The sequence below is a fragment of the Pipistrellus hanaki genome (assembly GCF_964339955.1).
Source record: "Pipistrellus hanaki genome assembly, chromosome: 15".
Classification (NCBI taxonomy): domain Eukaryota; kingdom Metazoa; phylum Chordata; class Mammalia; order Chiroptera; family Vespertilionidae; genus Pipistrellus; species Pipistrellus hanaki.
In genome coordinates this window covers 1,694,138-1,716,976 of record NC_140517.1, presented here as the reverse complement: position 1 = coordinate 1,716,976, position 22,839 = coordinate 1,694,138, and the positions used below count along the sequence as shown (strand labels likewise).

General features: G+C 59.9%; 1 protein-coding gene across 1 annotated transcript in view; it reads left to right on the top strand.

Annotated features, from left to right (window-relative positions):
- Positions 1-22,839, top strand: part of SIAH1 (siah E3 ubiquitin protein ligase 1) — a 216,834-nt gene that overhangs the window by 142,953 nt on the left and 51,042 nt on the right. The window lies entirely within an intron of this gene.

Sequence of the window (22,839 nt, the reverse complement as noted above, 5' to 3'; positions counted from 1 at the left end):
GGGCCCACGCTTCTTAACCACGGAGTCCTACTGCCTTTAAATCAGTGTGTGTGGACGTACGGGGTGAGGACCCCAGGCCAGAGTAAAGGCTACAGCGTGTGCCTCCCCAGGAGGAGGGGCGGTCCTGCCGGAAGCTAGTCCGCCCTTCCATGTCAGCGAACACGTCGGGGAGCTGGGCACACAGATGATGGGCCGTGGCAGCCGCCCGCCGGAGACGGAAGACTTATCTGCGGTATCTTGATGGATGTAAATGAATTCTATTGCTTGTCAAAACGCTATCAAGACCCCGATGGAATGAGCCTCCCTTTTTTTTTCTTCTTCTTCTCTCCCTTTCCAGGGTGAAGGGAGTGACGGGGGAGAGAGATGAATGCCGGAGACAGATTGCTTTGATTGGAAACGAAAACAAACAGGTTTCGGGGGAGGGAGGGGGGGCGGCTTTCATTCTCTGGGAGAGACCTTGGCATTCTCGCAGATACGTTCATGAATTAATCATCAGGGACCTGCCACGTGGGATAGATCGTGTGGTCTCAATGGCAGCCCACAGGAAAGGGGCCTCCAACTGGCACAGAGACACGGAGCCCTATGCCATAGCGGCCGCCCGGCATGACTTTTGTCCAGGAATCAAGTGGGTGGCATGTGTGTGTGTGTGTGTGTGTGTGTGTGTGAGTATGTGTGTGTATGTGTGTGTGTGCGTGTGTGTGTGTATGTGTGTGAGTATGTGTGTGTGCGTGTGTGTGTGTGTATGTGTGTGTGTGTGTATATGTGTGTGTGTGTGTGTGTGTGTGTGTGTGTGTGTGTGTGAGTGCGTCCCAGGCTGGAACTGTGTGGAAGCCACTCTGTGTGTCACCACCAAGCCCCGCCATTAAACACCCGCTAATGGAGTGGCCCCGTCTCCCGTCGACAGCCGGATCAACAGGGCGTCCCCGCGTCTATGTTATTAGCACTAATTAGGCCAATCAAGGCGGCGGAGGGCGAGGAGAGCCGAGGACGGCACAGGAGGAGGAACGCGGGGGGACCACTGCCCACCTCACACTGTCAAGATCCGGGTCCAAGCGGCCAATTAGTGCCGAGCAAGCCCTCCGGAGGGAGCACCAGGGAGCAGGCCGGCCGGGCGCAGGCAGGATGGCTTCACTCCGGCGACGCCCTAATTAAAACGTGAAGGTTGCTGATTATCGCACCATTAAACAAAGTGGCAGGGGCCGGAGACAGCTGTCCAGGAGCTGCTAGGCCTCACGTGACTAAAGCCCCTCCTGGCCTCCCAGGCCCTCCCTCCAGGCCAGGGGCGGGAGCTGTCCGTGGTGCTGACGAGCATCCCCAGCTAAAAAGCCTGTTGAGACAAGAGTGCTTCAAAGGGGGTGTTTCCAAAATCGGTGGATAGAGCATCAGCCTGCGGACTGAAAGGTCCCAGGTTCGATTCCGGTCAACGGCATGGACCTTGGTTGTAGGCACATCCCCAGTGGGGGTGTGCAGAAGGCAGCTGATTGACGTTTCTCTCTCATCGGTGTTTCTGACTCTCTATCCCTCTCCCTTCCTCTCTGTAAAAAATCAATAACATATATTATTTTTTTAAAAGGGGGTGTTTGGTGGAAACCGGTTAAGCTCAGTGGATAGCGCGTCAGCCTGTGGACTGAAGGATCCCAGGTTCGATTCCGGTCAAGGGCATGTGCTTTGGTTTCAGGCACATCCCCAGTAGGGGGTGTGCAAGAGGCAGCTGGTGGATGTTTCTCTCTCACCGATGTTTCTAACTCTCTATCCTTCTCCCTTCCTCTCTGTAAAAAAAAAATCAATATATATATATATATATATATATATATATATATATATTTAATAATAATAATAATAAAGGGGTGTTTCTCCTTCCTACTCTCCCGCCACCGCCCCATTGCCAGCCCTGAGACCCGCTCTCACTTTCCCCATCGCCTGTTTTCAAGCTAATTGCTGGGGGCGGGGGAGGTGGGGGGAAGACAGGGAGGGGGAGAATGGAGAAACCGCAGAGCCCCATTAGCTCCGGCCGCTGCCATCTTCATATACAGCTGCTGAAGCCGAGGTCTCCTGTGAGGTAACCTTTACCCCTTTGTCTGTCTGTCTTTGTTTCTTTTCTTTTCTTTTCTTTCCTTTCCCTGCTGTCTCCTTAAGGGCTTGACTGGCAGCTGAGCTCAGGCTTGACGCGCACCTAGGGCTGCTGTGTCTATTCAGAATGTCCGCAGGGGGGCGGGGAGAGGCTGGTAGACCAGCTGTCCCGGTGCCAGACCAGGAGAGTGTCTCTCAGCATCTGGGGGGTGTGAGGAGTTCCCGGAAAGTCGAGCTAGAGACTCTTATCTGCTGCAACCTTTAAGAGTGACCCTTTTTCCCCCCCCAAAAAAATGGTTTTTTAATTTATTTCAGAGAGGAAGGAAAGGGGGAGAGAGATCGAAATGTCAATGATGAGAGAGAATCATTGACCGGCTGCCTTCTGCACGCCCCCTGCTGAGGATGGAGCCCACGACCCGGGCATGAGTCAAACCCGGGACCCTTCAGTCCGCAGGCCAACTCTCTATCCACCAAGCCAAACCAGCTGGGGCTGGAGGTGGCCTTCTTTAAAGATTGCCTCTCCTCCTCTCTGCACCCTCTCCGAGGTGTTCCCTCATCAGCCTCTCTTCTCGCTTCTCTGTCTTCTCCGCAGACATCTGCTTCCTCTTCCGTCCTCCGCCAGCTCTTCTTTCTGTCTTTACTCTCCCTTTCCCATGCTCGTCTCCCGATACCGTATGTTCACCCTAATAAGAACAAATGTAAGGTTTTTGTTTGCTCACTCTTTGATTTTTACTGTAGATTCCTTATTTTGTTTTTATATGTTTTTATTGGTTTCAGAGAGAGGAAGGGAGAGGGAGGGTGAAGGGGAGAGTGAAAGGGAGAAGGAGAGGGAGAGGGAGAGGGAGAGGGAGAGGGACAGGGAGAGGGAGAGGGAGAGGGACAGGGACAGGGAGAGGGAGAGGGACAGGGAGAGGGACAGGGAGAGGGACAGGGAGAGGGACAGGGAGAGGGACAGGGAGAGGGACAGGGAGAGGGACAGGGAGAGGGACAGGGAGAGGGACAGGGAGAGGGAGATAGAACCATCAGAGTGCACACCCTAGCTGGTTTGGCTCAGTGGATGGAGCGTTGGCCTACAGACTCAGGGGTCCTGGGTTCAATCCCAGCAGGGCATATGCCTGGCTTTCTGGCTCAGTCCCCAGTAGGGGGTGTGCAGGAGACAGCCGATGTCTCTCTCTCTTCCTTTCCCTTCCTCTCTGAAATCAATAAAAATATTTTAAAAAAAGAAACATCAATGATGATAGAGAATCATGGATCAGCTGTCTCCTGCACACCCCCTACCGAGGATGGAGCCCACCACCCAGGCCTGTGCCCTGACCGGGAATCAAACCGCGGCCTCCTGGTCCATAGGTGGATGTTGAACCACTGAGCCACACCAGCCGGGCAGACGCTACATTCTTAGCATGATGCCTGGCAGGTGCTGAGACCTCAGTACACGGGAACTGCTGAGACAGCGGCCATGCCCACCACCACTGCCCTGTGGCTGCTCTTACCGTTTCTCCCGTCTGTCTGGGTGCCCCGACTCACTTCCCGCCCAATCCAAGTCCCATCTTCTCCGTGAAGTCTTCCCTGTTAGTGTTGTTCCCAAAGGCTTGCTTTAAACCTCTGCCCTCGCTGAAACCGGTGTGGCTCAGTGGATAGAGCGTTGGTCTGCGAACTGAAAGGTCCCGGGTTCGATTCTGGCCAAGGGCATGTACCTTGGTTGCTGGCACCTCCCCAGTAGGGGCTGTGCAGGAGACAGCTGGTCGATGTTTCTCTCTCACCGACATTTCTAGCTCTCTATCTCTCTCCCTTTCTCTCTGTAAAAAAAAAAAAAATCAATAAAATATATAAAATAAAATAAAATAAACCTCTGCCCCTGATGGCGATGGGGATAGCACGCTGTACCCAAGCTTTCCCTGAGACTGGAGCTCCCTGCGGTCCGGGGCCTCCTGTGGCTGGACAGCCTGCTGGGCCCGGAGCCCAGCCCAGTGCCGGCGTGAAGCAGGCGTCCACTGTCACTGTTCTTGAGCGGCGAGTCCGTGTCCTGAGATACACGCGTGTCAGAGGGCCCAGTGCGTGCCCTTTCCCCATACGGAATCCCATCGCTCTGAGGCCGGGCTGTAATTTTCCGTGTCAGTCAGCCCTGTCTTCCCGGGAAAATTGAATGCACGGGTCCTCGGAGTGATCTTTTTAAAATGTAAATTGGATCCTTTTATTCCTCTGCTGGACCCCCTCCCAGCGACTTCTCCTCACCCTTAAAATCAAACCTGGGTCCTCGCTGCAGCCCAGAAGGCCCTGTGAGTCCGGGTCCTGGCTCTCTCGTTTTATCCTGAGTTCCTTTTCAACCCACTCCCGCCACCTACCCCCCCCCCCCCCAAGCCCCGCACGCCTTCCTTCTGATCCGCGATTCCCCAAGATCGGGCCCGCTGACCGCCTTTGTCCTCACCATCCCCTGTTCCTAAGATCCTTTCCCCAAGGGTATTCCCCTCAAAGCTGCCCTCCCCCACCCCTATTCCCACCACACACACACACACACACACACACACACACTCACTCAGAACCAAGCTCCATGGGGCCCATCAGCCTCCAGGTCTCGTCCACCATCCCTCGGTCCAGGGCTCGGTTCTCCAGAAAACACACTGAGCTGGGGACCTGTTTGAAGGACGTTCACAGGTCTGGGGCTGGGGGTGGGGTGCAGGGAGCAAGACCCCGCAGAGGCAGAAGCTACACTGAGACACACTCACACCAAGCCCTCAGCTGACCCCACAGGAGCCCCAGAGCTGGGCGGCCCCTAGCGCTGCCCCCGCTGAGCCCAGGGGGCTGGGCTGTGAGCATGGGCTCTGCTGGCCACGGGGTGCGGGCTGCCACGGGGTGCGGGCTGCATGGGGTGCGGGCTGCCACGGGGTGCGGGCTGCATGGGGTGCGGGCTGCCATGGGTGCGGGCTGCCATGGGTGCGGGCTGCCACGGGGTGCGGGCTGCCATGGGTGCGGGCTGCCATGGGGTGCGGGCTGCCATGGGGTGCGGGCTGCCATGGGTGCGGGCTGCCATGGGTGGGGGGCTGCCATGGGTGCGGGCTGCCATGGGGTGCGGGCTGCCATGGGTGCGGGCTGCCATGGGGTGCGGGCTGCCATGGGTGCGGGCTGCCATGGGGTGCGGGCTGCCGTGGGTGCGGGCTGCCATGGGTGCAGGCTGTCCCGGGGTGCCGGCTGCCACGGGGTGCGGGCTGCCCCGGGAGGAGAGGGGCCATGGGGAGGGCTGCCGAGAGCCGGCTGAGAGCTGTCGGGCACCCACACTCCCAGCAGGTGTGCCAGGAGGTGCTGGGTCCTGACGGGCTGCCCTTGTCTCCTCTCCGTTCTGGACTCCCCTCCCCCTGGTAACAAGCTGCTCTCTGAAATCAGCAGAAACATTCTCGTTTAATCCAGGGATCGCTGCTCCCCGTGGTGTGGAGATCAGAGGGTGTCGCGGTTAACAGTGCGCCTGCCTCGGAGTGGGCCTTCTGTCCACAGAGCAGGGACTGTCCGTCCACAGAGCTGTGTGTCCATCCACAGAGCGGGGACTGTCCGTCCACGGAGCGGGGACTGTCCGTCCACAGAGCGGGGGCTGTCCATCCACGGAGCTGTGTGTCCGTCCACGGAGCGGGGGTTGTCCGTCCACAGAGCGGGGGCTGTCCGTCCACAGAGCGGGGGCTGTCCATCCACGGAGCTGTGTGTCCGTCCACGGAGCGGGGGCTGTCCGTCCACGGAGCGGGGGCTGTCCGTCCACGGAGCGGGGACTGTCCGTCCACAGAGCTGTGTGTCCGTCCACAGAGCGGGGGTTGTCCGTCCACAGAGCGGGGGCTGTCCATCCACAGAGCGGGGACTGTCCGTCCACGGAGCTGTGTGTCCGTCCACAGAGCTGTGTGTCCATCCACAGAGCGGGGACTGTCTGTCCACGGAGCGGGGACTGTCGGTCCACGGAGCGGGGGCTGTCCATCCACGGAGCTGTGTGTCCGTCCACGGAGCGGGGACTGTCCGTCCACGGAGCTGTGTGTCCGTCCACAGAGCTGTGTGTCCATCCACAGAGCGGGGACTGTCTGTCCACGGAGCGGGGACTGTCCGTCCACGGAGCTGTGTGTCCATCCACAGAGCGGGGACTGTCTGTCCACGGAGCGGGGACTGTCCGTCCACAGAGCGGGGACTGTCCGTCCACGGAGCGGGGGCTGTCCGTCCACGGAGCTGTGTGTCCGTCCACAGAGCTGTGTGTCCATCCACAGAGCGGGGACTGTCTGTCCACGGAGCGGGGACTGTCCGTCCACGGAGCGGGGACTGTCCGTCCACAGAGCTGTGTGTCCATCCACAGAGCTGTGTGTCCATCCACAGAGCGGGGACTGTCTGTCCACGGAGCGGGGACTGTCCGTCCACGGAGCGGGGACTGTCCGTCCACAGAGCTGTGTGTCCATCCACAGAGCGGGGACTGTCTGTCCACGGAGCGGGGACTGTCCGTCCACAGAGCGGGGACTGTCCGTCCACGGAGCGGGGACTGTCCGTCCACGGAGCGGGGACTGTCCGTCCACGGAGCTGTGTGTCCATCCACAGAGCTGTGTGTCCATCCACAGAGCTGTGTGTCCGTCCACAGAGCGGGGGCTGTCCGTCCACAGAGCTGTGTGTCCGTCCACAGCGCTGTGTATCCGTCCGCCAGAGGTGGTTCTTTACACTTAGACCAAAACGCGTCGGACGGTTGCCTCGCTATCCTGACCGAGAGCAAGGAGACCATGGTCGGGCGGTCAGCGGGCCCGTCCGGTCCCGGGCTCAGCGTCCATCCCGCCCTCACGCCCGCGCAGAAAGCCTCACGGTCACTCCCCCAGGGACATCGTGTGCCCGCGCAGGGATGTGGCCCTCCCGGAACCCGCCTGGTGAGAGGCGTCAGACACGTCCCTCAGCGGGAAGTGCAGTGAAGAGAGGCGGGAGGCGCAGTCGGTCACACACGGCCCGCAGCCCTGAGCCCCGCCTCTCCGGCTCGGCAGTCCGTCACCCACACCGGCCCGGCTCCGGGCGCAGCTCCCGGTGCTGGGAAAGGAGACCACCGGGACCCATCCCCTCTCGGCGCCCAGAGTGAACGGTTCAGAGTATGATTGCTCACCACTGCGGCTCTCGCCTCAGGATTCATGCCATGGACAGAAAGAGGAAAAATAAAAAAGGAGATACAACCGAAACCGGTGTGGCTCAGTGGATAGAGCATCGGCCTGCGGACTGAAGGGTCCCAGGTTCGATTCCAGTCAAGGGCATGTACCTTGGTTGCAGGCATATCCCCGGTAGGGGGTGTGCAGGAGGCAGCTGGTGGATGTGTCTCTCTCATCGATGTTTCTAACTCTCTGTCCCTCTCCCTTCCTCTCTGTAAAAAAATCAATAAAATATATTTTTTTACAAGGAGATACATGTACTACCATATGTATTGCTTTAAACAATAAAATTAAATTTAAAGAAAAGAAAGAAGCCCTAACCGATTTGGCTCAGTGAATAGAGCATCGGCCTGCGGACTGAAGGGTCCCAGGTTCCATTCTGGTCAAGGGCGTGTGCCTTGGTTGCGGGCACATCCCCAGTAGGGGGTGTGCAGGAGGCAGCTTATTGGTGTTTCTAACTCTCTCTCCCTCTCCCTTCCTCTCTGTAAAATCAATAAAATATATATTTTTTTAATGAAAGATAAAGGAAAAATATCCTTAGCCTGGGAAGGTACTGGCAGTCGCTCACCACGATTACAGAAGGGAGCGGGGGACCCCTGCTGGTGGGAACTAGAACTGCAGCCTCCCGTGGGCACAGGGAGAGCAGAAGGCGCACAGGTATCCCACTGGGAACCTTTCCCCAGGGAGACCCGCCCGGAGCAGGAGTGGCTCCGTGAGGAGCACAGGACTGGGTTCCCCCCTCTCCCCGCCCCCGCCCCGTAGCACTGGAGCTGCGTTTGCATTTGCAAAACAGAGACAGAAGGCAGGAACTGTCCGGGGCCCATGGGGAGTGCTGGCTGCCCCAGCCCCTTCCCTGTGCACCAGCCACTCCGATCCCAGCCCCCTCGGCGCCCTTTTCTGCTCGGAGACCCCATTGCAGCGAGTTCACTCCTGAGCATCGGAGAGGGCACACCCCTCACAGTGGCTTCCCGCAGGAAGGAGAACCATGATCCACGGAGCCAGGTCTCCCAACTGGGGCAGGGTGTCTGGAACGGACAGACGGTTGGCCATGGAAGTGCTCCACAGAACAGAATCCACGTACCCGTCATCGGGGCGGATCTGAAAAGCCAAGCCCGGCCGGCGGGGCGCAGGGGCTGAGCAGAGAGAGCGGAGCGCAGGGTTTGTCGGGGAGTCAGAGGGGGACACGCCTCTGAAACGCTGGTTTCAAGCCCTTCCCAGTGCTCCAGGCACCTTCGCTGACACCGGTCCCTCCAACTCTCTCCCTCCTTTGGCTTCCAAACCTGAGCATTCAGTACAACCACGTCTATGGCAGCTTCACTGCTCACCTGCTTCCTAACGGCTCATGGGGCGGCCCACATCGTGTGGCTCCGTGGCTGAGCATCCACCCACGAACCAGGAGGTCAGGGTTCGATTCCCGGTCAGGGCACAGGCCCCGGTTGCAGGCTCCAGCCCCAGTGTGGGGCGTGCAGGGGGCAGCCGGTCCATGATTCTCATTGCTGCTGTTTCTCTCTCTCCCTGTCCCTTCCTCTCTGAAATCAATAAAAATGTGTACACGGAGTGGCCAGATGACGATGATCTCTGAACGCATACTAACCTGGCCACTCCGTGTACTTCCCTTGAGCACCTCATTTGTTTGATATCAAAGATACTCTAAACCGTGCACCTGATCAGTGCTCCCCTTTGCCCTGGCTGACAGAAAGCTCAGGGCAAATGGGTGGTTGCTCTCCAGCAAAAGTCTAGAATACTCTGGTGCCCGCCGGAGGTACACACACACACCGAGTGGCCAGAGGATTGTGATCTCTGCGCGCAGTTTTCTTTATAAACAGGAACAGGCCGAGCCGGCTTGCAGGAGAGTGAATCTTTCCGACACCTCCAGCCGCGGAGCAGGAGCCGGTAACACCCACGGCGGCAGCTCCCCCAGAACTAGCAGCCCGCCCCTGCACCGCCGCCCCTCGCGACAGCGCGCAAATGACTCGCCGTCGGCAACGGCCCGGCGCTGACAGGTGTGTGTCTGGTGAAAATGGGTCCCTGCCCTCCCCATTCACTCGTCAGCATCCGAACGGAGCCCATCGCGGCTCCCCACTCCGCCCCACGGACGGAATCGCGAAGAGGACGGACCACAACCCGTCCTCCCAGGACTCAGGGCTGCCCTGGAGAGAGGCCCTCTCTGCCGGAGACACCCCGCTCCACGGCGCCCCCGGCCTCGCACCCGTGCCCCTGGGCTTTGGTAGCAGGAACCCCAGAAAACACATCCAGGGGCCTCGCAAACACGTGCACACACCGTGAGCCAAACGGGCCGGTAACCGCCCGCCGTGATTGGAGAGTGTGCTCCCCTCTCCCGGCCTCCCGCCGTGTTAAAGCGATCAGTTATCTGCAAATGGTTTCTGACATTTCTCAACAGAGAAAGTCAGCCCGGCCGGCGTGGCTCAGGGGCTGAGCGTCGACCTAGGAACCAGGAGGTCAGGGTTCCATTCCCGGTCAGGACACAGGCCCGGGTTGCGGGCTCCATCCCCAATGTGGGGCGTGCAGGAGGCGGCCGGTCCATGATTCTCTCTCATCATGGATGTTTCTCTCTCTCTCCCTCTCCCTTCCTCTCTGAGATCACATTTTAAAAAGTTAAAAGGAGAGAGAACGTGCGCTGGCCACAGGCTCCAGCTCCCTGGGGGGTGTGGGGAGTGGGCCGGTGTTTGGGGAAGGTGTGGAGGTGAGGCAGTCACCCCGGTTCACCAATTAGCCTCCCTGCCCGCCCTCCCTCCAGAGCCGTGCTAACGAGGACGGGACATTCAGGTGCTGCAATAAGAGAGACGGCCTGCTACTGCCCCCTGAGGGCACAGGGAGGTTCCCACGGGGGACCCCAACTGGGTGTGCAGCCGCAGCTCAGCTGAGAGAACTCCCGTAAACCAATAGGAGGGGGTGTGTGTCCCAATAAAACTTTATTTAAAAGACACAGCGGGCCGCTTTGGCCGGTGCTGGGAGCAGGAGGCAGGGGGAGAAGCCACGGGAGGAGAGGGGAAGGGAACAAAACAGTAAAAGGGACCTTTTACGCTCTTGTCCTGGGGTTCCAGGCAGGGTTTGGGGAGACCCCTAATCTTAAAGGGGACCCCACCAGAGGGGGGCTGGCCACGGCTCCGGCCGCCGTGGCCTCCGGGATTCCGCCTGTTACGTTATCGTTCTCAGCGACAGAGCGCGCCTGCCCCTCTGGGCACCGGGGGCTCAGTGGGCAAACTGGCGTCCGGCTTCCTGCCGGCTGCTGACGGGTGCACGGAGGGGGACCGGGAATGGGGGAGGGAGAGACGGCTCCTCCTACCTGGTTCCTGTTGGCACCCCCGCGACGGCCCTTCGCCAGCAGCACCCGTGGGTCCCGTTCCCCGGCTCCTCCAGCTCCGCCGGAAATGACCTGGCCGCCCCACCCATCGGCCCAGTAAACCGGCACCAGCTGGTCACCGTCCTTCCCCGCCTCCCGGGCCGCCTCCGAGGATCTGGGTCCCGACGGCCTCCTCTCCTTCACCGCCTTCTCCAGCCCCCGGTACCCGTGCTGCTGTGGCCCTGCCTCCTGCTGCCTCCGGCTCTGCTCCTGCCGGTTAAGTCCCTTTAAACGAGGTCCTCTAAGGCCGGCTGGCGGGGCTCAGGGGCTGAGCATCGACCTAGAAACCAGGAGGTCACGGTTCCATTCCTGGTCAGGGCGCGTGCCCGGGCTGTGGGCTCCCCAGTGGGGGGCGTGCAGGAGGCAGCTGGTCAATAATCATTGATGTTGCTATCTCTCCCTCTCCCTTCCTCTCTCTGAAATCAATAATAAAAATATTTTAAAATTAAATTAGCCAAAACCGGTCTGGCTCAGTGGATAGAGCGTTGGCCTGCAGACTCAAGGGTCCCAGGTTCGATTCCGGTCAAGGGCATGTGCCTTGGTTGCGGGCACATCCTCAGTAGGGGGTGTGCAGGAGGCAGCTGGTCGATGTTTCTCTCTCATGGATGTAGCTAGCTTTCTATCCCTCTCCCTTCCTCTCTGTAAAAAATCAATGAAATATATTTTAAAAGAATAATTTAAAAATTTAAAGCAGCCTAAAACACATCAGACTGTGAGACTGGGGCCAGCGGGAGCCTCACGGCCCGGGACCCTGGCTCCTCTCTGCCCCCAGCCCTGGGATGTGGGGGTGACAATGGCCCCCCCTCCACACTCCGTGGGTTTTAAATAAACCGGTCCCTGAGGGGCGGGGCCCTCTGTCCGGCAGAGAGCAGAGGCTCCATACCACTGGGCTCCTGCTGCCCATCACCACCCCCAGGCCCGCCCCCTCCGCACGCCGACAGCTGCCTCTGGGTGGGGTGCCCGCTCCCGCCACCAGGTGGCACTCCTGGCTCTGGCCACCCTGCCTGCCCGAGTCACTAAGGCAGCGGTCCTCAGCCTCCCTGATGCCGCAGCCCTTTCACACAGCTCCTCGTGTGCCGGTGACCCCAACCATAACACTGTTTTCATTGCTGCTTTCTAACTGTCATTCTGCTCCTGTTAATGAATCGTAATGTAAATATCTGTGTTTTCCGAAGGTCTTAGGCTCCACAGCAGCAGTTCTCAACCTGTGGGTCGCCTAAGACCATCGAATAACATAGATGTTTACATTACGATTCATTAACAGGAGCAAAATGACAGCCGAAACCAGTGTGGCTCAGTGGTAAAGCGTCGGTCTGCGGACTGAAAGGTCCCGGGTTCGATTCCGGTCAAGGGCATGTACGTTGGTTGCGGGCACAGCCCCAGTGGGGGGTGTTGCAGGAGGCGGCTAGTCGATGTTTCTCTCTCATCGATGTTTCTGACTATCTCTCTCCCTTCTGACTATCTCTCTCCCTTCCTCTCTGTAAAAAATCAATAAAATATATTTTTTTTAAATGGCAGTTACGAAGCAGCAACGGGAATAGTGTTATGGTTGGGATCCCCACGCCACGAGGAGCTGTGTGAAAGGGCCGCGGCGTCAGGGAGGCTGAGGACCGCTGCACAAAAGCTTCATTTCTCCAAACGCAGGGCGGCAGGGTGGACGGCGGGCCCGGAGAGACTGTCTGGTGCTGCGGGGGGAGGGGGGGTCCTCCCCTCACGTCACAGGAGCAGAGGCTGCCTCTTCTGTGTCCCACACCGGGGCGGTCCCAGGCCTCGGAGCAGGCAAAGGGCGGGCAAACTCGGGCTGGCGGCCCCCGCCCCACACACCACGGACGGGAGGGGGTGGCCTGAGCGTCCGATGGAGAAGGGTCATTGGAGGCAGGGCTTCTCCGACTTTTTTAAATCCTCCCCCAGGGTGTTCTCCTTGATTTTTAGGGAGGAATGGGGCGGGGGGGGGGGGGTAGACGGACTAGCCCAAAATTCACAGGCACAAGGGCTATGCTGTCTTCACTGCAGGAAGGAGGCTAGACCAGCGGTCGGCAAACCGCGGCTCACAAGCCCCATGCGGCTCCCAAGCTGCGGTTTGTCGCTCTGTTGACTCAGTTTGCCGACCGCTGCTAGACTAAATGTTACCGTGCAGTTGGAGGCTGTGAGGGTTAGGCAGTTGTGGCATATTGTGTGCAAAGAGGTAAAGGGCCGTACATGACAGGAGTCGGCAAACTCATTAGTCAACAGAGCGGCACAGAGGCTCACGAGCCACAGTTTGCCGACCGCTGGGCTACACCAAGGAGCACCTTGGATGCAGCGCAGGGGCTGCAGCTTGTGGAGGACCGGAGTCAGGGGTGCCTGTCACAAACACACCTGCCCTGCCCGGCTTGTGCGGCTCAGTGGGCTGAGCGTCCTTCCGGGCACCTGGAGGTCGCTGGTTCTGTTCCCAGTCAGGCTAGATCGGGGTGCGGGCTTGATCCCCAGAAGGGGCGTGCAGGAGGCAGCTGATCCTCACTGTTTCCATCTCTCTTTCTCTCTCTCTCTCTCTCACACACACACACACAGACACACACACACACACCCAGGGCCCACCCCACACGCATGCACAGGTCTGCTAGGGTGGGGCCTGGGCGCCCCTATTTGCACCCCACCGCCCTCCCTGGAGCCAGACTCCAGCTAAGGCCTGGAAGGCGGGCTCCCGGACCCCAGCTCCCTGACTGACCTCCAGCTGCAAAACCTAAGCGCACTGGGCGCTGTTTGTGCCCGCTCCCAGCAGGCGGCAGTGTCGGGGCGCAGGTGCGGCCTCAGCACCGGCAGCTGAGAAAACGCGCTCCGGGGCGGGGAGCGGGGGGCAGGGGTGGGGCCGGGAGGGGGCGCTGCCCTAACCGTGGGCACCAGCTCCCTCCGCTTCGAGCAGCGAAAGGAGGGGCGGGGCAGTAACACACTGGCCTGGACTGGCGTCTGCGGCGCCCCCCGCCGCCCCTGCCCGAGCCACGCAGGGGGGGAGGGGAGTCCGGACCCAGCGCCCCCTGTGCCTGGAGCCCCGCGTGGAAGCCTGTGTTTTTCCGGGTTCCCCCTGAGGCCCCTCCCTCCGTGGGAGGCCGTTCTGCCAATCACACGGATCCCAGCACCAGGCACCCCGGTCTGGCCCGGCCATCTGCTCCCCGGATTTCCCCCGGGGACTCCGCCGTCCCTGGCGGGGTGGGGTGGGGTGCGGGGGGCGGGCGGGCCAGGATGGGGAGCCCGCAGGCTCCGGGGGCTGCACTGACGCCCCGGGGACAGCAGGTGGCGCGCCGGCCTCGGCGGCGGAGACAGGGAACCAGAGCAGCCTTTCCGGGGAGGCGGGTCCGGCCCGGAGGTGTGGTGGGCGTTGGGTGAGGGAGCCAGGGGGCCTGTGACCCCTGAACTCATCTCCCATTCACTCTGCTCCTGGGCGGCTCCAGAGCCAGGGGAGGAGCTGGGGAGGCTGAGCCACGTGTGGCAGAAAGGGGGACCCCACCTGGCACCCGGAGAAGGGCGGAGCGGGACCCCTGACCTGCCGGCCCTCAGACCCAGGGAGGCTTCCCAAGGATGTGCCTGCGGCCAGTCCCCAGGCCAGCGAGGGGAGCTCCCCACCCTGAGGGTTCTCACCCCCTCCTCCTGGTCTGGCCGTGGCTGCACACGACCGGGTTAGCATTCAGTATACACACGGCCAGGCCAGAGGATGACCATCTCTGAACGCATAGTCATCTGGCCACTCCGTGTCTGTCCTATAGAATAAAAGGCTCATATGCAAATTGTCCCCTCGACCAGGAGTTCAACCAGCAGGCAGGCCGGCCAACCACCCATGTTTCCTCCCCCTGGCCATGCATGCATGAATTCATGCACCGGGCCTCTAAGCCTCTAATACACACACACACAGACACATACTGAGTGGCCAGATTATTATGCATTCAGAGATTATAATAATCTGGCCACTCAGTGTATATAAGAGAGAGAGAGAAAGAGAGAGAGAGAGGAACATTGATCGACTGTCTCCTGCACACCACCAACCAGGGATCAAACCTGAAATCCGGGCTATGTGCCCTGACAGGGCATTGAACCTGCGACCTTTGGTGCCTAGAGGCCTCTCCCACCAACTGGGCCACACAGGCAGGCTGGGCGGCATTTTTCATAGACCAGCTCACTTGTTAAAAAGAGAAAAGAAGAAAGAAGGGGAGGGAGAGAAAGAGAGAGAGAGAATGAAAGGAAGGAAGGAAGGAACACCCCACACGCACACAATGGTCCTTTGCTCCCAGCCATTTGCAAACCCAGCGTGTTGCAGAGTCCACCTCTCTGCTCACACCGCCCGGTAGTTCCTGGTCAGCACCGGGGAGGCCCTCGGCCCCCGTGATAACTGCCCGGGGCTAGAGCAGCCCTCCTCTCCTTCTGCAGGCTCCTCCCCGCCCGGCCGCCCGCGGGCCCCGGGCACAGCCCGTGAGCAGCCTCCGGCTGGGGTGGGTGCTGCCAGGTCACCGGCTGACGGGTCGGGCCCGTTATGTCTTCACATGCACTCCACTCGGGTTTCGCTCCTAACACGTGCTCGAGGTAGAAATGGTTATACGGGGAACGTTGCGGAGCCACAATAACTGGAGGCCGCTTCTGTGTTTTTGTTTTCGCTTTTAAATTTAAAAAGAAACAGCCCTAACCAGTGTGGCTCAGTGGATAGAGTGTCAGCCTGCGGACTGAAGGGTCCCATGTTCAATTCCCATCAAGGGCATGCACCTTGGTTGTGGGTATATCCCCAGTAGCGGGTGTGCAGGAGGCAGTTCATCAATGTTTCTAACTCTCTGTCTCTCTCCCTTTTTCGCTGTAAAAAAAAAAAATCAATGAAATATAAATTTTTTAAAAATAAAAATAAACAGGACTATAACAATAAATATATAAAAGTCTTGGCCCTGCCCGTGTGGCTCAGTTGTTGAGTGCTGACCTATGAGCCGGGAGGTCATGGTTCGATTCCTGGTCAGGGCACAGGCCCGGGTTGCGGGCTCCATCCTCAGTGCGGGGTGTGCAGGAGGCAACCGATCCACTATTCTCTCTCATCCTGGATGCTTCTAACTCTCTCCTTCTCCCTTCCTCTCTGAAATCAATAAAAATACTTTTAAATAAAAACGTAGTAATTTAGAAAAAGGGAGTGTTTTCCCACGGAAAGCATCTGCCATGCAGGCGCAGGCGGCGTGTTCCCCACACTTTGGGGGACCGGGCTTCCCGGGCGGCCCCGCCCGCAGGAATTCGGAAGGAAGGAGCAGGGGCGGCGCCGGGAGCCGCGGGGCCCACCCGGGCTGAACAAAGGCCGGCGGCGCGGGGCGGGCTGCGGCGACCTCACCTCCGGAGGCGCGAGCGGCTGTCTTCCCTGGGCGCTGGGGGCCGGCGGCGGCCGCTGCAGAGGGGCTCCGGCGGCTGCAGGCGGACCGCCGCCTCCGGCCCCGCGTCTGCCGGCCTCGCCCGCTCCCAGCCGGCCAGCGAGGCAGCCAGGGGCGGGGCGGGGCGTGAGCGGGGAGTGGGCGGGGCGTGAGCGGGGAGTGGGCGGGGCGTGAGCGGGGAGTGGGTTGATGTACACCTGGGTGGGCGGGGCGTAAGCGGGAATGAGGAGGGGTGGGCGGGGCGTAAGCGGGGAATGGGCGGGGTATAAGGGAGTGGGCGTGGCGATAGAGACAGACCAGGTGAAGCAGCCAGGTTCAGACCCAGCCTCAGCCAGCCTGACATTAAGGAGGTTTGTCCCAGCTTAGTTTTGTTTTGCTTTTTTATCTTCCTTCCCTTCCTCTTCCAGAGAGATAAGCAGCTTCCACCTTCGTCACCATGCCCTCCCCGCACCCGGGCGAGGCCCCATAGAGCCCCCTGCCTATCCCAGGCCCCCGAGGGAAGCCGGAAGTCAGGCGGCTCAGACCGAAGGTCCCCCAGAGCCGACGGCTTCTGCTGGTTTAGCATCCTGTGGCCACAGCGTCTAGCCAGCCAGGTGCTAGCCGGGCCGCAGCACACACAGCCGAGCTCAGGGATCACACACCAGCTCCGTACCCCCCCACACACCCACACACATACACCCACATACACACACATACATGCACACACACATATACACACATGCATGCACACACATACACACATACACACATACACACATGCACACACATACATGCACACACATACTCACACATATACACACACATACACACACATACTCACACACACATACACACACATACTCACATATACACACATACATGCACACACACATACTCACACACACACACACATACTCACACACACACACACACACACACACACACACGGGCCCTCAGCCCCGCCCCCAGCCCCAGCTCGCTCACCACAGACAGGAAGCCGGACCGCAGGGCGAGGAAGCACTGGCAGCCTGGAGGCTCGCAGGGTCTACTTGGCAAGGACCGATGGCGGCCACCACGTGTAAACCGAGGCCCCCATCCTCCCAGGCCCACGAGGCCCCCACGTCCGGCCACTGCCCTCCTCTGGCCCGTCTCCTCGCCCGGCTCACCCAGCTCTGAGCACGCAACGACCTTGCTTTTCTGCAAACACAGTCACCCTCGCTCTGCCTGGATTCTAGGCCCTGGAAGGTCTTCCCCAGATGTCTCCACGGCTCCCAGCTCCACTCCCATCCCTGCCCCAGGGTCAGCTCCTCAGCGGCCTTCCCTGACCAGCCCGTCTAACAGTAGCACCAACAGCCCAGCCCAGTCGGTGTGGCTCAATGGTTGAGTGTCAACCTAGGAACCAGGAGGTCACGGCTCGATTCCCGGTCAGGGCACAGGCCCGGGGTGCGGGCTCCATCCCCAGGTGGGGGTGTGCAGGAAGTGGCCGATCTGTGATGTTCTCTTACCTTTGACGTTTCTCTCTCCCTCCTTCTCCCTTCCTCTCTGACATCAATGAAAATGTATATTTTATAAAAATAAAAAAGTAGCACAAACTCACCTCCACCTCCGAGTCCTGGTCATGTCGGAGCCTCTTCCTCTCCGTCCTCTCATTTCCACGTGGAGGGCGACCAGCCCCACCACCTCTCCTGGCCCGTCTCCCTCTGTCCGAGGGAGGACGGAGCGTCTGGTGGGTGAGTTTGGGGGAAGACCCGGCTCAGCCCCTTCTCTTGGGGAGCTGCACCGCTGCTGAGGGCATGGATTGCCTGCTCTGTCCCCCAGAAACTGGCCTCCCACCTGTGTGTGGGGGGGGGGGCAGCTGAGGGTGTGGAGCAGTGGGTGCTGTCTGCTCCGTTCCTGAGCAGAGCACTGACGAGCCAGGTCCTCGGTGCAGCATTATCGGTGTCAGATGCCTGCCTGGCCACTGGTTACGAGTTTCTGTCTATTGCTGCCTAACAACGCTTCACAAACGCAGCGGCTTGAATGAGCAGCGAACTGTTTACTCTTTTCCCGGCTGGGCCGCGGGTTAACCAGATGGTCCCTGTGCTCGGCCTGTTGTCAGCCGGAGCGCTGGGGCGGCTGTTGTCTCTGAGGCTGGCGGTTGGTGCTGGCCTCCAGCTGGGGCTCCTGGGGCCCGTCAGCGCGGGGGGTGGGCCCTGGCTCCCCTCCAGGTGTCTGTGGGGCTTCCTCTCGGCCTGGCTACTGGTTCCAGAAGGACTGCTCCATGCGCAGATGCCCTCGGCCAGCGGTCGGCAAACTCTCTTGTCCACAGAGCTAAATACCAACAGGACAATGACAGAAGTGTCTTTGGAGAGCCGCATTTTTAAAACTTAAACTTCTTCTAACGCCACTTCTTCAACATGGACTCGCTCAGACCGTGGTATTTTGTGGAAGAGCCACACTCAAGGGGCCACAGAGCCGGATGTGGCTCTCGAGCCGAGGTTTGCCGACCACGGGCCTAGGCCCCTAGAGGAAGGAGGCGGAGGTAGAGGCGAAGAGTCATCCTAACAGTGAACCTTGGAAGCCCTCAGCCTCAGAGCACCAAGTAAAGGGGCACGTCCCGCTTTAAAAAAACCGGGAAGGCGCCCCACTGCACTGAGATAAGACCCAGTGCCCGGAAGGGGCTCGTCCTCCCCATGGGCACTCCCCCCCCCACACACACACACACTGCAGGCTCCACCCGGCCTCAGGTCACTGCCCACAGGGGCTGCCGGTCTGATGATAACTGGGATGGACACAAACAATCATGTCACACAAACACGCAAAGCTGGCCCCAGTGCTGCGAGTGACAGCCCCCCCCACACCCCCTCCACACACACACACACACACACACACACACACACACACCCCGAGCCTGTGCCAGGTGATGTGACTCCTCACAGGGAAGGACACATGAGCAGGAGTGAAGGAAGTGGATGGAAAGCAGGAGGTGGGGGACAGTGTGCAGACACCCCTGGCCAGGCGGAGAACGGGGGTTCGATTCGGGCCTAAGAGAAGCTCCCTGGGGGTCTCGGGCCCGCACTGGCCTGGTGGGGTGGCCGAGAGGGGCTGGCTCTGGCTCAGGCCTGATGCTAATAACTGCTCCGACCTCAGAGCAGCTGCAGCGCCCGCAAGGCAGAGTGAGGCCAGAGATAAAGGGGGGGGGGCACCCCACTGCCGTCTGAGGGAGAGGGGACTGCGGCGTGGACCGGTGGCCCGGGAGCCGAGAGACCGAACAACCTGCAAATGCGCGGAAACGTGCGAGCGGCCGGGGCACGGCTGGGTTCCGGTTCCTTCCTCTAAAGCCGAGATGTCACCGACAAGGAAGCCGGGAGACTCACCGCCCGGAACGTGTCCGAGCCGGTCTATCAGATCGGGCAGGTGTGTGAGCAACATCGCGTGTGCACGTCTGTCTGCTTTTTTTGTTTTATTTATTTATTTATTTTTTTTTCATAGAGGAAGGGAGGGAGGGAGAGGAACACCAATGATGAAGAGAGAATCGTGGATCGGCTGCCTCCTGCATACCCTCACCTGGGGATGGAGCCCACACCCCGGGCCTGCGCCCTGACCGGGAACTGAACCGTGACCTCCTGGTTCCTAGGTGGACGCTCGCCCACGGAGCCACGCCGGCCGGGCAGGTCCGTCTGTTGTGACAGCATCGGCAGGCCGGCAGGCCCCAGCGCCAGGGGCTGGTGGTGAGGACCTACGGCCTCCCCTGGCCCACTTTGCCAAAGGGCAGACAAGCAGGCTGGCTGCTCAGAAAGGGTTTCCGTCATCGCATCTGGACACACACGCCTGTTCCCACGGCTGCCTTTGCCAGCCCTGTGGAACGTTCCAGAACCTCTCTGTGCTTCTGCTGCCTCGGGGTTGACATGGGAGTGTAATGGCAGCCACCGCCCCTGGAGCTCTCGGAGGCCTGAGCAGCACCCCCCCCCCCCCCCCCCGCCCCTCGGCTTTCAGAACCGGAAGTCAAAGCAGGCGCCAGACAGGCAGAGGTCGGCACGCCACTTCTGAGGCCACCGGGCCGGACCCCAGGATGTGGCTGAGGTGACAACGCCGCCTGCAGCCGCCCACGGACACACAGAGCCACCGCAGACGGCGGCGGGAGCACCGGCGCCCAGCCTTTGGGGGAAGTCGCTTGCCAGTCCGGGGGAAGAGCGTGGGAGGCGATGGGACCAGGCGGTGCGGAGACCAGGCCTCAGAACCCCCCTCCCCATGAAAACAGGAGGAGGAGGAAGTGACTCCCTCTGAAGCCGGACAGGCAGGGGTCCGGGCTGCCAGTCAGGACGGGAGCCAACAGGGTTGAATCCTGGGATTGAGTCCTAAGCCTGCTGCTTCTATTGGGAGAAGCACAAAGGTTACATGGGGGAGGGATGCCACTGGGCGTTTACAGGTATTTGCAAAGGGCTGGGGTGTGCAAAGGCCTGTGGGTGTGCAAAGGCCTGTGTGTGCAAAGGCCTGCGGGTGTGCAAAGGGCTGGCCATTCTGGTTTCTACAACAAGGTGGTTCATTTTCCCGCGAAAACCTGCATTTCTGGGTGAGCCCCCAGGTCCCGGGTGCCATTCCCCGCCAGGTCAGAATGTGCCCTCCTCCATCGGAACAGAGACAGAGCCTGATCGGTACCTGCTACAACGACAGCGGGTCCCCACATCCTCTTTCTGCCCCCGTCACCTCCACGCCGGCTCACGGGGTTGCTATGGAGATCAGACTCGGAGGAGCAGACATCCCCAGCAGCCAGGGCCATCCTGGGCCAGGGAGGCCGCCTCCCTCCGAGGGAAGTTGTGGTTTCGCAATGGCATGAAGCAAGGGAGTTTCTTAAAAGGGGATTTCTCTATTTCCCCTTCTCCTCTTGTTCCCTTTACTCAGGAAATCTCGAGAGTTTCCTGAAGGGAAATGCTGACCAGATACGAACTGGCACGTCTCCTTGGCAGAGGAAAAACCCCGGCGTGACTCTGTCTGCTTGTGAGTGCAGCGCCGAGGTCCAGCTTCCTTTCGGGGTGTATGCAGGCGCTACTTTGTTCTTTTTTTTTTTTTTTTAAATATATTTTAATGATTTTTTACAGAGAAGAAGGGAGAGGGAGAGAGAGTTAGAAACATCCATCAGCTGCCTCCTGCACACTCCCTACTGGGGATGTGCCTGCATCCAAGGCACATGCCCTTGACCGGAATCAAACCTGGGACCCTTGAGTCTGGAGGTCGACGCTCCGTCCAATGAGCCAAACGGGCCAGGGCGAGGGTGGGGTTCTTTTGAGGGTGGGGAGTGGGGGGTAGGGGCAGTTGTGTGCTTTGCAAGGCAGCCTCCCCTCACCCCCTACAATGAAGCAATTAGGACTGGTCCTCGGGGAGCCCTGGCCCATCACACAACCATCACAGCTCCGTCTGAGGCAGGGCAGCGGGGAGGCAGGCAGTAACCGGTCCTGTGGTGGACCCCGGTGCACCCTGTCAGCCAGGCCACGCTCCCCACCTGAACCGCCTCAGCCAGCCTCGAGTCACCCAGCTGAGGGGGGCAGGCTGCTGGGCCCGGGGACACCTGGGGAAACCCGGGGAGCAGGAAGCGGCTGGTCCTGGAGGCTCTCTTCCCGAGGCTGAGTCACCCTGGGCGGGCACCGGGACCACACCTGCCTGGGTCTCTGAGGCTCCCGGAAAACCCCAGGCCAGCATCCCTGAGGTCTGACCTCGGGTAACCCCTCTCCATTCCCCCTCGGCATTTCCAGCGGCTACACCGTTAGCTCCCCTCCTGTTCCTCCGGGGGGAAGGTTGGGGGGAAGGGGACACAGAGGGAGGGGGCTCCCCGGCCCACAGGTTCAGGGCGGTTGCATCAGCCACCCCAGGCCTCTCCGTGATCATGGAGCCTTCCGTGTGTGGCTGATTGAGCAATCATGACAGCTCACGTTTAGTCATCGCTGGCTGCGGCCAGGTATTGGTGACGGGGCGTACAGGAATCGGCTGGAAATAAGGGGGAAAGAGCGTCCCGGGGCCTCAGGCTTTGCAAACCGGAAACGCAGCCAGGGAAGGCCCAGCGTGTTCGGAAGCGGAGGGTTCGAACAATAAAAACGGACATTCTTAAGGAGACTGGGGGCCGCAGGCCGCCTCTGGGCCGTCTGAGATGGCCTCCCTCTGAACAGCTGGGCCTCCGGGCACGAACCCCCTTTCCTTAGTCCTCAGGGCATCACCGGAGGGCTGTCCGGAGGCTTGCAGTGTATCCAGGCATTAACTCGGGACTGCAGGGACTGGATGGTTCAGGTGTTGGCGACCCAGAACCAGGCAGAGCAGGAGTTGAACTGTTCTCTCAACCCATCAGATCCCTTGCTCTGAATTTTTTCTGGGCTGAACTAAAAAAAAACAAAAACAAAAACAACAACAACAACAAAAAAACGATCTCAGCCCTGGCTGGTGTGGCTCAGTGGACAGAGCATCAGCCCTCGGACTGCAGGGTCCCAGGCTGGTTCAATTCTGGTCAAGGGCACATGGCTAGGTTGCAGGCGTGATCCCCAGGAGGGGACGAGCAGGAGGCAGCCAATCAATGATCCTCTCATCATTGATGTTTCTCTCTCTCCCTCTCTCTTCCTCTAAGAAATCAATAAAGATATATTTTTAAAAAATAATTAAAACAAACAAAAAAAACACACACCCAGATCTTAGTAATTCAACTGCTTAGCGACAGTGATTCCGTTTTATTTCTTCACCGATTCCCGGGGACTGCACTAACTTTCACAACAATAGGAAGTCCGCCGGCTAACCACAGCTCACAGATGAGGAATGCAGGCCTGTCTGCTCCGTCGGCCACAGGTAGCCCGGCAGGGGAGCCCACGCTCTGTCTGACCACCTGTGTTCTCATGGACTCTGAGCATGCCGAGGTGTGGGCGCGGCTTCCGAGATCAGCAGGGACAGCCTGGGTTCGCAGACG